General features: G+C 46.5%; 1 protein-coding gene and 4 non-coding genes across 7 annotated transcripts in view; 4 read left to right on the plus strand and 1 right to left on the minus strand.

The window, feature by feature from the left end:
* Positions 1-17,149, plus strand: part of LOC142576023 (scoloptoxin SSD14-like) — a 204,579-nt gene that overhangs the window by 120,221 nt on the left and 67,209 nt on the right. The gene's annotated exons all lie outside the window — the stretch shown is intronic.
* On the plus strand, positions 721-793 carry TRNAK-CUU (transfer RNA lysine (anticodon CUU)). Its single transcript has one exon. It is a non-coding gene; the product is annotated as a tRNA-Lys (tRNA).
* On the plus strand, positions 9,234-9,306 carry TRNAK-CUU (transfer RNA lysine (anticodon CUU)). The gene has a single exon. It is a non-coding gene; the product is annotated as a tRNA-Lys (tRNA).
* On the plus strand, positions 11,190-11,261 carry TRNAH-GUG (transfer RNA histidin (anticodon GUG)). The gene has a single exon. It is a non-coding gene; the product is annotated as a tRNA-His (tRNA).
* TRNAH-GUG (transfer RNA histidin (anticodon GUG)) lies at positions 12,285-12,356 on the minus strand. The gene has a single exon. It is a non-coding gene; the product is annotated as a tRNA-His (tRNA).

Consider the following 17,149-nt stretch of genomic DNA (forward strand, 5'->3'; position numbering starts at 1 on the left):
AATAATAAAGGAAGAAGACGTCGGAGCGGATGGGGAGAGACAGAGAGAAATAGAAGAGAGGAAAGGCAGAGTGGGGGGAGTTGGAAGAAGACGCGAGGGTCTGCGCCGAAATCTCGAGGTCAACAGCCGCCATTCGTCCAGCGCTTGTTAGAAGGCGGCGCAATACAGTACCACGGGCAAACACTAGGGTTTTGCCAAGACACGTGCAGTACCGTCTAATTTTGCTAGCGAACCCTCCAAGCGGTGATGGATGGGCAAGACCACGTGTGCCTGCCGCACCCTGTGCAGGAGCAACCATTGCAATTTCTTTCGCCGCACAGTTTCGAGCGTAAGGCGTTCATTCATTCATTCATTCATTCATTCATTCATTCATTCATTCATTCATTCATTCATTCATTCATTCATTCATTCATTCATTCATTCATTCGTTTATTCAAGCTGCGCTGTTGCAGTCATGAGCGCGCACCAGCTTGACCCCTTGTCCATCCTTCGGATTCATCCGTTCATTCATTTGGTCTAGCGTTCACAGACCCGCACGCGTCTTCTTTTTTTTTTTCGCTCTGTCACTGGGGGCTAGCGACATGCCAATTCCCTTTACTTGGCGCAGCGCCATATCTGCCAGAACGTATCGGGAGAGGGCAGGAGAATTAAAGGAGAAAGACGCAAATTTTCGCAGCGACAGAAAGCACGTATATCCCCAGATGCGAGTCGCTCTACGTGGCCCGGCTAGCTCAGTCGGTAGAGCATGAGACTCTTAATCTCAGGATCGTGGGTTCGAGCCCCACGTTGGGCGTAGATATTTTTTTTATTTTTTTAAACCATAACTCTACAGCGGTGATATGCCGGTACTCACTAATTTTGAAGTTTGCATCAGTTGTCTATTGTATAGCGCCGCTGAAATTCGCCGCAGCGTTTCTCTGTGAGCTGTTCTACGTTCATCGTTGTGACGTCTTCTCGCGCAAGTAAATGATGCTCTTAATGTTTGCATACGATATGTTATAATAAGCAGATATTGTCCAATGTTAAGTGTCCTGTACGAGTGCTTTGCGTTAACATTTTGTCGTGTAGTTTGCAAGTCTTGCTGTCAGACGAGTATAATTTCCTAATTCTTGTTTTACGGGAAAGACTGTATAGTCCCAGACTATTCCATAAAGTTACCAAACTGCGTGTAACTTATAAGGCATCAAATATGGAATTATGACGTCACTTGCTGTATTGCGCGTAATATGTATGTTTTTTGTAAAAATTTCTGTATTTCTTCGAAGTTTTAGTTGGGTAACAAGTTCATAATAAATGGCTCGCTAATCACATCGCTAACGTACAAGAAAGTCGAAAAATATAGCGTGCAAATGTAGAAGCTCGGGCCAGTTGGCAGCAGTTTATTTCGATCTCCGTTAGAGGGCACGCATATCTAAGGAAACAGAACATTGGAAGAGAATGAAAGAGCGCTGTCTTTTCCAGTCGGGAATCAGCAATCTCTGCCGATCCGTTGTTCACATGAAAATGCGTACGCTGCGAAAGCGATCGACATAGAACTCGTAGGACATTGGAGAGAAAAAGAAAGTCGAACCTGCTAGCGTTGAAGAATTGTGGTTTTCATTGTTAAGGAGAAACCTCTGAACTCGGAATCCACTGCACCTAATTTTATCAGCACTTTTACATTTAAATGGTAAAGGTAGAATCTATCGTCGGTACAAAGTAAATTTTTTTTATCGAGGTCATCAGGTCTCTTAAAAGAATGAGTCTTGAAAATCAAAGAAATGCCATGAAGCAACGAGTTTGCAACGTTGTGACTCAGCAATTGAATAATAATAATAATAATAATAATAATAATAATAATAATAATAATAATAATAATAATAATAATAATAATAATAATAATAAATAATAATAATAGCATCACTGTCAAGATTCAACAAAGTACACTTATTGAGACATTTCAATCGGACAAAATTTATAATTTATATGCCGCTCTGAATTATGGTGCTAATGCGGGAATAGTACTTATTTAAAACTCCCTGAAGGTTTGTCCAACAAGAACACGGTGAAAGCCGGTGCCAGCGTTTCGACAAGTGGACTTGTCTTTTTCAGAGCCTTATAAAATACAGATCTACTTGTCAAAACGTTGGCTCATGCTTTTACCTTGTTGTCATTTTGCTCATCGTGTTGAATTTTTTCGCCGCGTTTTCCCGTAAGAATTATAACAAGATAACGCAAAGCTTTAAGGTGACATATGATATTTGTCCATTTTAAGTTATCTAAATAAAAGATGTTGTTTACAGGACTGTGATATCTGAATATGGAAAGTTGGGCGAGCTTGTGATTAATCATCATACCTCAGTGGTGAATCAGCGCACTGAGAAGGACAAGTCGAAGACAGACAAGAGAACACGACACTCGCTGTATTCGCAAATACTTTATTTCAGAACTCGCACTTCATATTTATACACTTGCGGACCATCAGACGTCGAAGATAAGCAAGCAAAAAAGCATTTTTCCTTTCCTTTGCCCGTGCCTTCTCTTTGCCAGACATCATGCGCACTCTGAGGTGCGAGTTTCTCCGAACCAATGGTGCGATTTTCTATTTCTAGTTTTTCTTCGCGCGGTCGCGCTCTTCTGAGCTCCGCCCCAGTTTCTGTCTCCCTGCAAACCGTCCAGCCGGACAGCCGTGATCGTATAGTGGTTAGTACCTTGCGTTGTGGCCGCAATAACCCACGTTCGAATCCTGGTCACGGCATGATTTTTTTTTCTTACTAACATTGCATTGGTATTATGTCCCGAAACAACTTTGCCTGTACTGAGCTATAGCGCTGGAAGCCTCTATATTAAGGTGGCAATGCAGGCCACTTACCGTTCGCAAATTATAAGGAATATCCCTCAGATGGATCACTTTGCACAACCAACCAAAAAAGATGGGCAAGGCTATTTATTGGCGGGCCGAGGAAGACAACACGCCCGTGTTCGTATGCGCCAGCCGTAAGTGCGCACCCAATCAACAGCCAACGGACGCATCATCGGCGTCGAAAGCTGAAAGCCTCGCTGAGGTTCATTTGATTTGCGAGAGGGCGACGTGTTTGTTCAGCTTGGAACAGATGACCGCAAGGGCTGATGAACGCGCGCTCGCGGTTTAAAAGTCTTAAGGGCGTCGTTGTGTTATAGCGATTGTTTCTTACACAGGTCTTGAAAACAACCAGAACCAAGTTGCCTTCTCTTCGTCAGGCATCACGCGCGCTGCGACGTGCGAGTTCTTGCGAGCCAATGAGGCAATTTTCTATTTCTAAAAGTACCCTATTGGGAAAAAAAATGTCATTATACCGATAGCTCTTATTTGACTGTCGTAAAGATAGAATACTGCCTAGTTTTGCGAAAAATATGAACACCATACAAAATCCTTAACACCGCACCAAATCGAAATAATAATAACATATATATATATATATATATATATATATATATATATATGTATATTATATATATTATATATATATATATATATATATATATATATAATGTCCGTTGACCGTTCATTGGGTGCCCACTTACGGCTGGCGGATAATTACACGGGCGTGTTGTCTTCCTCTGCCCACTAATAGCCTTGCCAAAATTTTTGTTTTACTGTGCGAAGTGCTTCTTCTGAGCGATATTCCTTATAATTAGCGAGCACTAAGTAGCCTGCATGGCCACCTTACTATCAGATAATAAGAGAAGCAACACTTCCTGTCACGACTCACCTGTGTCCATAGAGGCTTCCAGCACACGAGCTCAGTACAGGCAAAAGTTGTTTCGGGACATAATGCCAAAAGAGTGTTAGTAAAAAAAATAATGCCGTGACCAGGATTCGAACCTGGGTTATTGCGGCACAACGCAAGGTACTAACCACTATACGATCACGGCTGTCCGGTTGGACGCTTGTAAGGGAAAAAGAAACTGGGGCGGATCTCAGAAGAGCGCGACCGGCGGAAGAAAAACTGGGTCACCGTGAACGGTGTGCAAGGCCGAAAAAGAAAGAGTAAAAGAAAAGAAGAACCATATAAAAGCCCCGAAGCAAAGCAATGGCTGTGTTGGCATCGTGCGCCTGTATTTCTTGACTGTTGCAGCTCAGCTGGCCTCTGAACGATTCAGAGAAGTAAGCTTTTGATTGACTGACTGAATGACAAATAAACAGATTGATTGACAAATTGATGCAGTTTACCGTCGCAAAGCAACTCTAGGGTTATGGGAGATGGCTCGAGAAACTTTTTACCACCTGTGGTTCTTTATCGTGCACCCAATGCACGGGATGCGGGCGTTTTCGAATTTCCCCCTCTTTGAAATGCGATGGTGCCGTGGTCGGGATCGGGCCCGCGACTTCGTGATCAACAGCGCCACGTTGTAACTCCGAATGACAAGCTTACTGTTTAAGCCTTGCGTGTGTCGTCGTTTTCAATGTCTCACAATCCCAATAAGGCGATGAAATATGAGGTGGGCGTGAAATATGATTCTGGTAATGGTTAGCGCAGCAAGTTGAGCTACTTGAAAACTTGACAATATATGGAATATTTGCAACGCTTTTAGGGAAGAAGATGGAGGTAATGGGATAGAAAACAACAACAACAACAACAACAACAACAACAACAACAACAACAACAACAACAACAACAACAACAACAACAACAACAACAACAACAACAACAACAACAACAACAACAACAACAACAACCGCTGTTTAATAAATGCGGGAAACATGCGGGTGTGTCTTGCAGCGTATGCCTTGCTGGGTCAGTTGGTCTGTTATTAAGGCAATATCGGGCGGTCCCTACGAACTGGGCAACTGCGGAACCCCTCAGGGCTCGGTCCTATCCCCGCTACTATTTAATATCGCCATGCATAAGCTCTCCGAAAGGCTGGCCGCTCTCCCAAAAATAGGCCACGCAATCTATGCAAACGATATCACAGTCTGGTCCCCGGGGGCATCTCTGACCGATCTAGAGCGATCTCTCCAGGTGGCCATAGATGTAACGGAGGAGTTTCTTACGTGTACGGGTCTCAAGCTGTCACCGACCAAATCCGAATTCCTCCTCTACAGACAGTCGAGGCAGGGCGTTGGGAACTTCGAGCCTCTGGAAACGCTGCCAGTCGAAATTACAACACGAGAAGGGCACCGCATTCCGAGGGTGAACTTTATCAAAATTTTAGGACTTTTAATCAACGCCAAAGGCTGTAATGCAGAAGCTCTAAACAAGCTGGGCGCGCAGGCGAAAAATATACTAAGACTCATAACGAGAATTGCAAGCAAAAGGGAGGGACTCAGTGACGACAACCTAATCAGGGTCTTCCAAGCTTTCTTCATCAGTCATATTACTTGCACGGCACTGTACCTCAAATGGAGCAAAATCAAAAAGAACAAACTCGACACGCTCATCAGGTCCGGCCTCAAAAGAATTCTCGGTATTCCACAATCCGCCAGCACGGTAAAACTACTTGAACTCGGAATTCACAATACCACACACGAATTAGTTGAAGCACAGTTTATTGAACAGATCTCCAGGCTTTCGTCAACTATGCCGGAAATCAAGATTCTTGATGAAGCTGGTATACTCCCTATACAGGCACCACTCGACAGACACCCCCTGTCTAAATTAGCCCGGGAAGGTATAAAAGTTGAGCCCGTACTGAGGAACATCCACCCAATGTATAAATGAAGGTCGCAAGAAAACGCGGTCTAGAACCATCTTTCGACGAATAAATCCTTACGGGGCGGATGCATTTTTCGTCGACGCCGCCAAATACGGCAGCGAAGACAGGTTTGCAATCTCCGTCGTTGACGCGCGCGAAACACTTATCAGCGCCGCGTCAATCAACACTAAACACACGAATGAGGCGGAGGAAACTGCGATAGCCTTGGCTCTTCAAGCCGCAAAAGGCCGGACGACCACTTTCTCCGACTCGCGCATGGTGGTCAGGGCTTTCTCGTCCGCTCTAGTTTCTAAACATGCAGCCGGCATAGTCAACAGATCATTTCCTATTAGTACGGCAGAAGAAACTAGAGGTCATACCATAGCGTGGTTCCCGGCCCACGTGAACGATCTAACCAACCAAGCGGGTTGCAACCCTAACTAGCGGGCCACTGCCTGGCGTTTGAATTCACGAACCGCGCCCGAGCTAACGGTTCGGCTCTCCCACAGGATTGCCCCTTCAAAGATCATCTTACCACCTTTCACGAAATTACGTCGCATTACAGACACAGCAGGAAGAAATTCCCTCCCCCCAGCCCGAAACATAACAGGGCTCAGGCCGCGACTTTCAGGCTCCTACAGACCAGGTCCTACCTCACCCCCAGAGCGCTTAGCTGGAAAGATTCGAACTTCCCGCAGTCGTGCTCCAAATGCGGTCACGCATGCTGCTCCTTCGACCACATGCTCTGGCTGTGCCCGTACAACGCGGGCTCCGACCTTCAATACAAGTACAAGTGGGATGCCTTGCTGACGAGCCCGGATATCACGAAGCAACTAAAGGCAGTCCAGAGGGCCCGCGATGTCGCGGAGAGTCAGAACCTCCCTGTCCCGTGATGGGCGGAGCCACCAACTTGACTGGGGAGCCTTCGGTTCCCCCCAATCAAGTTCCTCAGGACACTCTGATAAAGATCTTGTCACTGTCACTGTTATTAAGGCCTCGACAATGTGTCTGATAGCTTTATTGTTTAGTGGACGTGCCCGAATAAGGACAAGGTTTTAGGAAATGTTGAAATACAACGTGTCTATATCCATATACAATTTTTCAGGCACCTGGTATCGCGAAGTGTTCGCTTTTCTTCTGCGAACCAGTCACACTGCAGTACCGGTATTTAAAGGAGAGAGGTAATGCGCGAGCGAATGCATCAATAACTGGTTGCTAATTAGCGGAGAGAATCTAGTGTCGGCGCATTTTTCACTTTCGTGAAAGCAATATTGTTAAAGGACTCCGGTGCGGGATATGAAATTTGGACTGCTCTCCTTCGGCTCTCGTTGAAGCAAGGCTGTTTGACACTGGTAACTTATAGCAGACTTGCGGACTCTGACTGCGCTATTCATTCCTCCAACTACCACAGAACAGGTGGGCAGTCTCGAATGGCGTTCCAGCGGAAGTCCGTATCAAGACTGTTGTGCAAGTGAACTGGAAAGGTGAAAAAGATGAAGAAAAGCAAAACCTCTTGTCCCTCGCTCTCCTGTTAAACGGAAGCTTTCTTTGGCCTCGTAGTCAAAGGTTGCGAGGTCCCGAGTTCGGTAGCTCACGTCCGACGCTGCACTAACCGAGACTCGAATACGAGGTACGGGGGGCCCGTGTAGAGGCTCTGCGTTGTGGCAAACTTCGTCAGTAATGTTTGGGCAGCAACGACGGGCGCAGCGCAGGAAATCGTCATCGCAGACAATATGGGCGCGTCTGTGTTGTGCAGCCATTCTTTTTGCACAGACGGGATTACTTTGTACGTGGGATGCAAATGCGGACCGCGGTCGCGCGAAGCGCTGTGGCATTGCTTTATCTGGCTTTATCTCTGCTACCGCCTATGGCGGAAATATAACCACGTCCGCTCTACGCACGCAGCGCCACCGCGTCCTCGAGGAGAATACGTCATGGGTGGAGCTATTCGGGGCCACCCGTTGTCGGTGCGCGTGTTTGAGTGAACTCTCTACGAGCCATACACTCCACCCCGTCTCCCCCTTCTCAGCCATGTGATTAGAGGTATCGCTGCTCGTAATCGCTTGTGTGAGCTCGCATAATGTAACGCTTCGTGAGCCATTGACATTAAGTGGACCTATAGCCTCCTACAGGCACGGCTGGGACGACGGTCGGGCATGGAGCCAGGTTGTCCCTGTCGCAAGGTGCAATGTGTCGCTCTGCAGACCGATGCGCTCTCACGATAAAAGGCAGCCATACGCCGGAATCGGGTTCGTGTGCTGGAGAAACTGCAGCATTAGCGCGTTGTTTTTTGACTAACGACAGGCAAGCTTTGAGGGTGATATTTAGATTATGTGTTATGGACTCTTGTTGTATAGTATACAAGGTTTTAAATATTAAATTATGGGGTTTTACATGCGAAGACCACTTTCTGATTATGAGGCACGCCGCAGCGGGGCACTCCGGAAGTTTCGACCACCTAGGGTTCTTTAACGTGCACCTAAATCTTAGCACACGGGCGTTTTCGCATTTCGCCACCATCAGAATGCGGCCGCCGTGGCCGCGATTCCATCCTGCGACCTCCATACTTAGCAGCCCAACACCATAGCCACTAAGCAACCACGGCAGGTGTTGAGTCGAATACTTTGCCAGTTCTTTTCTTTTCTTTTTTTTTGCAATATAGCAGGTCATTATTGGAGGATCTGGTAGCAGGTAGTGCTTCTCAGTGCGTTTACGCCATGTTCGAGCGATTGTGGCCGCATACCACCCAAGTTCTGTTTTTATTCAAGGCCGCTTTAACAAAACACGAACGGTTTTGATCGAGCTGTCGCGCTTTATCGGACGCACTTGTCCATGTTACTTACTTTTCAGTACTTGCGATAATCAGTTGTGAGCAGTATCTACACAAGTTTTGTCATTTTGTCTGAGGCACATTATGCGCCCAAAAATGCAAATAATAAAGGAAGAAGACGTCGGAGCGGATGGGGAGAGACAGAGAGAAATAGAAGAGAGGAAAGGCAGAGTGGGGGGGGTTGGAAGAAGACGCGAGGGTCTGCGCCGAAATCTCGGGGTCAACAGCCGCCATTCGTCCAGCGCTTGTTAGAAGGCGGCGCAATACAGTACCACGGAAAACACTAGGGTTTTGCCAAGACACGTGCAGTACCGTCTAATTTTGCTAGCGAACCCTGCAAGCGGTGATGGATGGGCAAGACCACGTGTGCGTGCCGCACCCTGTGCAGGAGCAACCATTGCAATTTCTTTCACCGCACAGTTTCGAGCATAAAGCGTTCATTCATTCATTCATTCATTCATTCAAGCTGCGCTGTCGCAGTCATGAGCGCGCACCAGCTTGACCCCTTGTCCATCCTTCGGATTCATACATTCATTCATTTGGTCTAGCGTTCACAGACCCACACGCGTCTTCTTTTTTTTTCTCTCTGTCACTGGGGGCTAGCGACATTCCAATTCCGTTTACTTGGCGCAGCGCCATATCTGCCAGAACGTATCGGGAGAGGGCAGGAGGTGAGGGGGGGAGAAAGACGCGAATTTTCGCAGCGACAGAAAGCACGTATTTCCGCATATGCGAGGCGCCCCACGTGGCCCGGCTAGCTCAGTCGGTAGAGCATGAGACTCTTAATCTCAGGGTCGTGGGTTCGAGCCCCACGTTGGGCGTAGATATTTTTTTAAAACCAATAACTCTACAGCGGTGATATGCCGGTACTCACTAGTTTTTGAAGTTTGCATCAGTTGTCTATTGTATAGCGCCGCTGAAATTTGCCGCAGCGTTTCTCTGTGAGCTGTTCTACGTTCATCGTTGTGACGTCTTCTCGCGCAAGTAAATGATGCTCTTAATGTTTGCATACGATATGTTATAATAAACAGATATTGTCCAATGTTAAGTGTCCTGTACGTGCGCTTTGCGTTAGCATTTTGTCGTGTAGTTTGCATGTCTTGCTGTCAGACGAGTATAACTTCTTAATTCTTGTTTTACGGGAAAGACTGTATAGTCCCAGACTATTCCATAAAGTTACCAAACTGCGTGTAACTTATAAGGCATCAAGTATGAAATGAAGACAGCGCATGCTGTATTGCGCTTAATGTGTATTTTTGTAGAATTTCTGTATTTCTTCGAAGTTTTAGTTGGGTAACAATTCATAATAAATGGCTCGCTAATCACATCGCCAACGTACAAGAAAGTCGAAAAATATAGCGTGCAAATGTAGAAGCTCGGGCCGGTTGGGAGCAGTTTATTTCGATCTCCGTTAGAGGGCACACATATCTAAGGAAACAGAACATTGGAAGAGAATGAAAGGGCGCTGTCTTTTCCAGTCGGGAATCAGCAATCTCTGCCGATCCGTTGTTCACATGAAAATGCGTACGCTGCGAAAGCGATCGACATAAAACTCGTAGGACATTGGAGAGAAAAAAGAAAGTAAGTCGAACATGCTAGCGTTGAAGAATTGTGGTTTTCATTGTTAAGGAGAAACGTCTGAACTCGGAATCCACTGCACCTAATTTTATCAGCACTTTTACATTTAAATGGTAAAGGTAGAATCTATCGTCGGTACCAAGTAAATTTTTTTATCGAGGTCATCATGTCTCTTAAAAGAATGAGTCTTCAAAAACACAAAGAAATGCGATGAAGCAACGAGTTTGCAACGTTGTAACTCAGCAATTGAATAATAATAATAATAATAATAATAATAATAATAATAATAATAATAATAATAATAATAATAATAATAATAATAATAATAATAATAATAATAATAATAATAATAATAATAAAATCACTGTCGCGATTCAACAAAGTACACTTATTGAGACATTTCAATCGGACAAAATTTATAATTTATATGCCGCTCTGAATTATGGTGCTAATGCGGGAATAGTACTTTATTAAAACTCCCTGAAGGTTTGTCCAACAAGAACAAGCTGAAAGCCGGTGCCAGCGTTTCGACAAGTGGACTTGTCTTTTTCAGAGCCTTATAAAATACAGATCTACTTGTCAAAACGTTGGCTGATGCTTTTACCTTGTTGTCATTTTGCTCATCGTGTTGAATTTTTTAGCCGCGTTTTCCCGTAAGAATTATAACAAGATAACGCAAGCTTTAAGGTGACATATGATATTTGTCCATTTTAAATTATCTAAATAAAAGATGTTGTTTACAGGACTGTGATATCTGAATATGGAATGTTGGGCGAGCTTGTGATTAATCATTATACCTTGGTGGTGAATGAGCGCAATGAGAAGGACAAGGCGAAGACACACAAGAGAACACGACACTCGCTGTATTCGCAAATACTTTATTTCAGAACTCGCACTTCATATTTATACACTTGCGGACCATCAGACGTCGAAGATAAGCAAGCCAAAAAGCACTTTTCATTTACTTTGCCCGTGCCTTCTCTTTGCCAGACATCATGCGCACTCTGAGGTGCGAGTTTTTCCGAACCAATGGTGCGATTTTCTATTTCTAGCTTTTCTTCCGCCGGTCGTGCTCTTCTGAGCTCCGCCCCAGTTTCTGTCTCCCTGCCAATCGTCCAGCCGGGCAGCCGTGATCGTATAGTGGTTAGTACCTTGCGTTGTGGCCGCAATAACCCAGGTTCGAATCCTGGTCACGGCATGATTTTTTAATTTTTTTTTCTTACTAACATTGCATTGGTATTATGTCCCGAAACAACTTAGCCTGTACTGAGCTATAGCGCTGGAAGCCTCTGTATTAAGGTGGCAATGCAGGCCACTTACCGTTCGCAAATTATAAGGAATATCCCTCAGATGGATCACTTTGCACAACCAACCAAAAAAGATGGGCAAGGCTATTTATTGGCGGGCCGAGGAAGACAACACGCCCGTGTTCGTATGCGCCAGCCGTAAGTGCGCACCCAATCAACAGCCAACGGACGCATCATCGGCGTCGAAAGCTGAAAGCCTCGGTGAGGTTCATTTGATTTGCGGGAGGACGACGTGTTTGTTCAGCTTGGAATAGAAAACCGCAAGGGCTGATGAACGCGCGCTCGCGGTTTACAAGTCTTGAGCGCGTCGTTGGGTTATAGCGATTGTTTCTTACATAGGTCTTGAAAACAACGAGAACCAAGTTGCCTTCTCTTCGTCAGGCATCACGCGCGCTCCGACGTGCGAGTTCTTGCGAGCCAATGAGGCAATTTTCTATTTCTAAAAGTACCCTTTTGTGAAAAAAAAAATGTCATTATACCGATAGCTCTTATTTGACTGTCGTAAAGCTAGAATATTTCCTAGTTTTGCGAAAAATATGAAGACCATACAAAATCCTTAACGCCGCACCAAATCGAAATAATATATATATATATATATATATATATACACGTCCGTTGACCGTTCATTGGGTGCCCACTTACGGCTGGCGGATAATTGCACGGCCGTGTTGTCTTCCTCTGCCCACTAATAGCCTTGCCAAAATTTTTGTTTTACTGTGCGAAGTGCTTCTTCTGAGCGATATTCCTTATAGTTAGCGAGCACTAAGTAGCCTGCATGGCCACCTTACTATCAGATAATAAGAGAAGCAACATTTCCTGTCACGACTCACTGTGTCCATAGAGGCTTCCAGCACACGAGCTCAGTACAGGCAAAGTTGTTTCGGGACATAATGCCAAAAAGTAAAAAAAAATAATGCCGTGACCAGGATTCGAACCTGGGTTATTGCGGCCACAACGCAAGGTACTAACCACTATACGATCACGGCTGTCCGGTTGGACGCTTGTAAGGGAAAAAGAAACTGGGGCGGATCTCAGAAGAGCGCGACCGGCGGAAGAAAAACTGGGTCACCGTGAACGGTGTGCAATGCCGAAAAAGAAAGAGTAAAAGAAAAGAAGAACCATATAAAAGCCCCGAAGCAAAGCAATGGCTGTGTTGGCATCGTGCGCCTGTATTTCTTGACGGTTGCAGCTCAGCTGGCCTCTGAACGATTCAGAGAAGTAAGCTTTTGATTGACTGACTGAATGACAAATAAACAGATTGATTGACAAATTGATGCAGTTTACCGTCGCAAAGCAACTCTAGGGTTATGGGAGATGGCTCGAGAAACTCTTTACCACCTGTGGTTCTTTATCGTGCACCCAATGCACGGGATGCGGGCGTTTTCGAATTTCCCCCTCTTTGAAATGCGATGGTGCCGTGGTCGGGATCGGGCCCGCGACTTCGTGATCAACAGCGCCACGTTGTAACTCCGAATGACAAGCTTACTGTTTAAGCCTTGCGTGTGTCGTCGTTTTCAATGTCTCACAATCCCAATAAGGCGATGAAATATGAAGTGGGCGTGAAATATGATTCTGGTAATGGTTAGCGCAGCAAGTTGAGCTACTTGAAAACTTGACAATATATGGAATATTTGCAACGCTTTTAGGGAAGAAGATGGAGGTAATGGGATAGAAAACAACAACAACAACAACAACAACAACAACAACAACAACAACAACAACAACAACAACAACAACAACAACAACAACAACAACAACAACAACAACAACAACAACCGCTGTTTAATAAATGCGGGAAACATGCAGGTGTGTCTTGCAGCGTATGCCTTGCTGGGTCAGTTGGTCTGTTATTAAGGTAATATCGGGCGGTCCTTACGAACTGGGCAACTGCGGAACCCCTCAGGGCTCGGTCCTATCCCCGCTACTATTTAATATCGCCATGCATAAGCTCTCCGAAAGGCTGGCCGCTCTCCCAAAAATAGGCCACGCAATCTATGCAAACGATATCACAATCTGGTCCCCGGGGGCATCTCTGGCCGATCTAGAGCGATCTCTCCAGGTGGCCATAGATGTAACGGAAGAATTTCTTAGATGCACGGGTCTCAAGCTGTCACCAACCAAATGCGAACTCCTCCTCTGCAGACAGTCGAGGCAGTGCGTTAGGAACCTCGAGCCTCTGGAAAGGCTGCCAGTCGAAATTACAACACGAGAAGAGCACCGCATTCCGAGGGTGAACTTTATGAAAATTTTAGGACTTTTAATCAACGCCAAAGGCTGTAATGCAGAATCTCTAAACAAGCTGGGCGCGCAGGCGAAAAATATACTAAGACTCATAACGAGAATCGCAAGCAAAAGGGAGGGACTCAGTGACGACAACCTACTCAGGGTCTTCAAAGCTTTCTTCATCAGTCATATTACTTGCACGGCACTGTACCTCAAATGGAGCAAAATCAAAAAGAACAAACTCGACACGCTCATCAGGTCCGGCGTCAAAAGAATTCTCGGTATTCCACAATCCGCCAGCACGGTAAAACTACTTGAACTCAGAATTCACAATACCACAGATGAATTAGTTGAAGTACAGTTTATTGGACAGATCTCCAGGCTTTCGTCAACTAAGCCGGGAATCAAGATTCTTGATGAAGCTGGTCTACTCCCTATACAGGCACCACTCGGCAGACACCCCCTGTCTAAATTAGCCCGGGAAGGTATAAAAGCTGAGCCCGTACTGAGGAACATCCACCCAATGTATAAATGAAGGTTGCAAGAAAACGCGGTCTAGAACCATCTTTCGACGAATAAATCCTTACGGGGCAGATGCATTTTTCGTCGACGCCGCCAAATAGGGCAGCGAAGACAGGTTTGCAATCTCCGTCGTTGACGCGCGCAAACCACTCATCAGCGCCGCGTCAATCAACACTAAACACACGAATGAGGCGGAGGAAACTGCGATAGCCTTGGCTCTTCAAGCCGCAAAAGGCCCGACGACCATTTTCTCCCACTCGCGCATGGCGGTCAGGGCTTTCTCGTCCGCTCTAGTTTCTAAACACGCAGCCGGCATAGTCAACAGATCATTTCCTATTAGTACGGCAGAAGAAACTAGAGGTCATACCATAGCGTGGTTCCCGGCCCACGTGAACGACCTAACCAACCAAACGGGTTGCAACCCTAACTAGCGGGCCACTGCCTGGCGTTTGAATTCACGAACCGCGCCCGAGCTAACGGTTAGGCTCTCCCACAGGATTGCCCCTTCAAAGATCATCTTACCACCTTTCACGAAATTACGTCGCATTACAGACACAGCAGGAAGAAATTCCCTCCCCCCAGCCCGAAACTTAACAGGGCTCAGGCCGCGACTTTCAGGCTCCTACAGACCAGGTCCTACCTCACCCCCAGAGCACTTAGCTGGAAAGATTCGAACTTCCCGCAGTCGTGCTCCAAATGCAGTCACGCATGCTGCTCCTTCGACCACATGCTCTGGCTGTGCCCGTACAACACGGGCTCCGACCTTCAATACAAGTACAAGTGGGATGCCTTGATGACGAGCCCGGATATCACGAACCAACTACAGGCAGTCCAGAGGGCCCGCGATGTCGCGGAGAGTCACAACCTCCCTGTCCCGTCATGGGCGGAGCCACCAACTTGACTGGGGAGCCTTCGGTTCCCCCCAATCAAGTTCCTCAGGACACTCTGATAAAGATCTTGTCACTGTCACTGTTATTAAGGCCTCGATAATGTGTCTGATAGCTTTATTGTTTAGTGGACGTGCCCGAATAAGGACAAGGTTTTAGGAAATGATGAAATACAACGTGTCTATATCCATATACAATTTTTCAGGCACCCGGTATCGCGAAATGTGCGCTTTTCTTCTGCGAACCAGTCACACTGCAGTACCGGTATTTAAAGGAGAGAGGTAATGCGCGAGCGAATGCATCAATAACTGGTTGCTAATTAGCCGAGAGAATCTAGTGTCGGCGCATTTTTCACTTTCGTGAAAGCAGTATTGTTAAAGGACTCCGGTGCGGGATATGAAGTTTCGACTGCTCTCCTTTGGCTCTCGTTGAAGCAAGGCTGTTGACACTGGTAACTTATAGCAGACTTGCGGACTTTGACTGCGCAATTCATTCCTCCAACGACCACAGAACAGGTGGGCAGTCTCGAATGGCGTTCCAGCCGAAGTCCGTATCAAGACTGTTGTGCAAGTGAACTGGAAAGGTGAAAAAGATGAAGAAAAGCAAAACCTCTTGTCCCTCGCTCTCCTGTTAAACGGAAGCTTTCTTTGGCCTCGTGGTCAAAGGTTGCGAGGTCGCGAGTTCGGTAGCTCACGTCCGACGCTGCACCGTCCGAGACTCGAATGCGAGGTACGGTGGGCCCGTGTAGAGGCTCTGCGTTGTGGCAAACTTCATCAGTAATATTTGGACAGCAACGACGGGCGCAGCGCAGGAAAGCGTCATCGGAGACAATACGGGCGCGTCTGTGTTGTGCGGCCATTGTTTTTGCACAGACGGGATTACTTTGTACGTGGGATGCAAATGCGGATCGCGGTCGCTCGAAGCGCTGTGGCATTGCTTTATCTGGCTTTATCTCTGCTGCCGCCTATGGCGGAAAGATAAGCACGTCCGCTCTACGCACACCGCGCCATCGCGTCCTCGAGCAGTATACGTCATGGGTGGAGCTATTCGGGACCATGCGTTGTCGGTGCGCGTGTTTCAGTGAACTTTCTACGTGCCATGCACTCCACCCCGTCTCCCCCTTCTCGGCCATACGATTAGAGGTACCGCTGCTCGTAATCGCTTGTGTGAGCTCGCATGATGGGACACTTCTTGAGCCATTGACATTAAGTGGCGCTAGCCTCCTACAGGCACGGCTGGGACGCCGGTCGGGCGTGGAGCCAGGATGTCCCTGTCGCAAGCTGCAATGTGTCGCTCTGCAGACCGATGCGCTTTCACGATAAAAGGCAGGCATATGCCGAAATCGGGCTCGTATGTAGGAGGAACTGCTGGATTAGCGCGTTGTTTTCTGACTAACGATAGGCAAGCTTTGTGGGTGATAGTTAGATTATGTGTTATCGACTGTTGTTATATAGTATAGAAGAGTCGAATACTTTGCCTGTTCTTTTCTTTTATTTTCCCATATACCAGGCTATTATTGATGGATCTCGTAGCAAGTAGTGCTTCTCTATGCGTCCACGCCATGTTTGAGCGATTATGGGCGCATGCAACTCAAGTTCTCTCCTTATTCCAGGCCGGTTTAATACTGTCGCGCTTTATCGGACGCGCTTGTCCATGTTACTTGCTTTTCATTACTTGCGATAATCAGTTGGGAGCAGTATCTACACAAGTTTTGTCAGTTTGTGTGACGCATGCTGTTGGGTGTCTGATCATGCAAATAAAGAAAGAAAAGGACGTTGGGGGGGGGGGGCAGAGAGAGAGAAATAGAAAAGAGGAAAGGAAGGGTGGGGGGAGTTCTAGGAAGAGCCAATGGTCTGCGCCGAAATCTCGGCCTTAACAGGCGCCATTTGTTCAGCGCTTGTTAGATGGCGGCGCAGTACACTACCCAAGCAAGCACGAGGGTTTTACCAAGGCACGTGTAGTATCGTTCAATTTTCCGAGCGAACGTTCGTCAGCGTGCCCACCAAGTGGTGATCGATGAGCAGGAACACGTGTGCCTGCCGCACCATGTGCTGGAGCAACTATTGCAATTTCTTTCGCCGCACAATTTCTAGCATAGAGCACTTATCAATCCATCAAGTAAATAATCAATTAATTATTAATAATGG

The sequence above is a fragment of the Dermacentor variabilis genome, chromosome 3 (assembly GCF_050947875.1).
Source record: "Dermacentor variabilis isolate Ectoservices chromosome 3, ASM5094787v1, whole genome shotgun sequence".
Classification (NCBI taxonomy): Eukaryota; Metazoa; Arthropoda; class Arachnida; order Ixodida; family Ixodidae; genus Dermacentor; species Dermacentor variabilis.